The 3,396-nt window shown below is 32.9% G+C and overlaps 1 long non-coding RNA gene across 1 annotated transcript; it reads right to left on the bottom strand.

Annotated features, from left to right (window-relative positions):
* Positions 1-1,941: 1,941 nt before the first annotated feature.
* LOC146923763 (uncharacterized) lies at positions 1,942-3,119 on the bottom strand. The gene is made up of 3 exons (XR_015009866.1): positions 2,950-3,119; positions 2,303-2,401; positions 1,942-2,123 (listed from the first exon to the last, which is right to left on the bottom strand). It is a non-coding gene; the product is annotated as an uncharacterized LOC146923763 (long non-coding RNA).
* Positions 3,120-3,396: the final 277 nt, after the last annotated feature.

Below are 3,396 nucleotides of genomic sequence, written 5' to 3'. Positions count from 1 at the left end.
CGATTCACGAAAAATAATATAGAAGAAAAATATAACACAATAATAGAGAAGAAAAATATAACACAATAATAAAAATTAAACGAAAATTTAGTTTCCTTATGAGTCTTGATGTTAATCTTCATCTTCAATTTATCGATCAGAAATCACCACCGCACACGACGAAGGAGTGGGTTTTCGCTTCATTTTGGGAAAACGCGCACACATCATACATCACGACTCACATGTTTCAGAGAGAGAGGGAGATCGACCCGGCGAGATTCGAGTGAGTGAGAGAAAGAAGAACAACGACTGAGTTCGCGATTCACGATTTAAATCGAGCTTGAATGAGCGATTCAGATTGAGAGGGCGATTTTTTAGCTTAAGGGAGATTCAAGTCGAATGAGCTTGTTTGTTTTTTTCAATTTTTGGGGAAAAGTTTGGGGAGAGGTTTGTTGTTCGATTTTTGATTGAATAGGGAAAACAAAAATGTTTTGGTGGTTGGGTGATTCACGATTGAGTGATTGAATAGTGGGTTTGCTGTTACGGTTCCTCGGTGAAGAGGAAAGACGTACGATTATGAAAAGTGTGAAAGGGAAAGTGAGTTGTAAAAATGACACAAGTTTTTCCCCACAGTATGCCTGATGTCAAATATAGTTCGGCAAAATTATAAAAATGCCTATCTTTCCCTATATGTATAATTTACATTGATGTGAAAAAGGTTTAGTGACTAATTTCCCCCTCAGGCATTTACTCAACCGATGTGTATCCCTTCAACAGAGTTCATTATAATTTCGATATTGCCACCGTGTTACTTTTCACATCAGGTATTTGACCACTAATGTGTAAACCTTGTTGTTAAATGTATATTTTCTAGTAGTGATCAATGCGGCACAAAAGAAACTATATACCTCTGTTTAAGACATGATTGTCATTTGTGAATAGGAATATATTTTGCAACATATTTCTCTACGTAAATTTCAATTTAATTATATAAATATTGTGATCAAATCAAATTGAATTTAATAATAAAAAACTAAAATAGAGCTACATATTTTAAAATCTTAGATGGATTATACATGTTCAAGAACACAATGCTATTCTATACATATTTTAAAAAACATGAGTTTCTTTTTCGTTGCTATTTTTTTTACACTATGTAATCAAATATTGACTAGTTTCCCTATTAAAAAAAATCATTAGTTTCTGTAAGATAGGAAAATATATGATATTAAGATGAAAAATATATGATCGGTTGACCAATCCGATGACATTAGATATAAGAATTACGACCAAAAGGTGACAAACCACAAGAAACTCAGTAGTATTTTGGTTGATATATTACATTTAGCACTACAAGAAAAACGTTGATTCGGGACGGAATTTTCCGTCGCACAGTAGTTCAGAATTCCGTCACAAATGGAATTTGGGACGGAATATGTGACAAAATAATTTAGTCGCAAAAACTGCTGTCGCAAAAATTTGGGGACGGAATATTACTATCCGTCACAAAGTTGAGACGGAATCAGGGACGGATTATATTTGTTTAAAAAACATGACTCCTTCATTCCGTCCCAAAATGCTGACGGAATTACTAAATCCGTCCCAACTTTGGGACAAAGTTTTTGACAAAAATATTTTTTTTTATTTATTATTTTATTATTTATTGATTCGTCCGGACGAAAAAATATTAATTAATTTCACCACAAATATATTAAATTATCACAAAGAAATTTCATTCCGCCAAAAGTTTTAATAAAATTATCACTTTAAATTATATTACTCTGTAAATTCCTACACAACTGCTTGTCCATTTTTTCAATACTAAACATAACATGTAAGTATCTCTCTATAACAACAAAGTATCTTTGGTTGATTCTTAAATCTTTGGGTGTGCAATGAACCACCGGTCTCAGAATGACGATTTGTGCTTGCCACACATCTTAATATCAGGTAGTCTTCATCTTACCACTGCAATCAGTTCTGCTCATGCAACTTCAGTAATCCATTTTGGTTTTTCGCGCACATTTTCACGTGCCCTCAACATTATCTTTATCAGTAGTTCCTTGGATTTAAATTCCCACATAGCCTTAATAGCTGCATCTTGTTCACCAGTCCATTTGTATCCGTTCTGCAATTACAAAAAACTATAGAAAATAAAATTGAAGTTATAACATTGTGAAACAATTGCCAATTAACAAGTAAATTAAAGAACAAAGCACACACTTCAGTTAATATAGCAACAGTAAAGGAGCAATTGATACAAAAAGATAGGCAAACTAAAAGAAAAATAGGATTGTTAAAGAGTGACAGAAACCGTGCTTACCATTTAAAAGTAGAGATTCCAACCAATTGCTTCGAGAAAAGTAGTAAGGAATGTCACAACGCACTTTCTTGATTTAATCCACTACACGTTCAAATAACCCTACCAAATCATAAACACGAATAAAAATATATGAAGAAAATCAAAAAGTGCTTAATGAATTCAGTTAGTTTCTACATATAAACCTCCTTGCAAATTGAATTGCTCAAAACACGTGATTGGCAACAAATCTTCATATTCATAACAGAGCAATGGTTAAACATTTTTTTCCTTCTTCTCCAGAATCTCTACAACTCCTATTTTAATACAATAGAAAGTTAAAGCATAAGACATTGTTTATATTACTTAGCACGCCTAAAACAAACACTACTACACAAAGGGTAACAACACTACTACACAACAGATAACACTAATACAACAACAAACAGAAAAACCACAGATCTGCAAGAACCATACCCATCGGATCCTGAAGAACACAAAAAGCAGTGACATACCAAAGATAATAGAGAAAAAAATAATCTTTATTAAAATTATTAAAGCTGAAAACTTGAGAAAAGGCTCGTGACCCAAGAAAATTAGCAATTTTTTATCATAGGATTCAGAGGAAAAAAGATCTGAGACTCAAAACAAAGGTATTAGAAGTGATATACCAAAGACAGCCAGCGGCGACGGCGAGATGACGAGAGGGCGACGGTGAGATGACGGTTCCGGATGTTAGCAGTTACGATGAGATAACGAGAGGGAGATGGCGAGAGGAGAGGCAAGCTTCTTTCTACCATGGAGATCGACTGATGGTGGAGATTAGAGAGAGAGAGAGAGAGAGAGAGAGAGATTTTAGGGTTTTCTGATGGTGAGATCTGGACAAGTTTCTTTCTGTTCTCCCCTTTTCACTTAGTTTATTTATTTTATTAATTACAACATTTTCATTTTTATATTCTATTAGTTTTTTATTGTTTCCATCGTTTGATAGATTGATCATCTCATTTCTACTTTTTTTTAAATAATTTTTTTGAAGGAATATTTCATGAGTTTTTAAATAATAATAAATCAAATAAAAAATATGGAGTATGTTATACAACTAATTAATTTTGTTTTAG

This window comes from Medicago sativa, chromosome 5 (genome assembly GCF_051527215.1).
Source record: "Medicago sativa cultivar Bolivia chromosome 5, Bolivia_mono, whole genome shotgun sequence".
Taxonomy (NCBI): Eukaryota; Viridiplantae; Streptophyta; class Magnoliopsida; order Fabales; family Fabaceae; genus Medicago; species Medicago sativa.
This window is presented reverse-complemented; position numbering and strand designations above follow the sequence as displayed.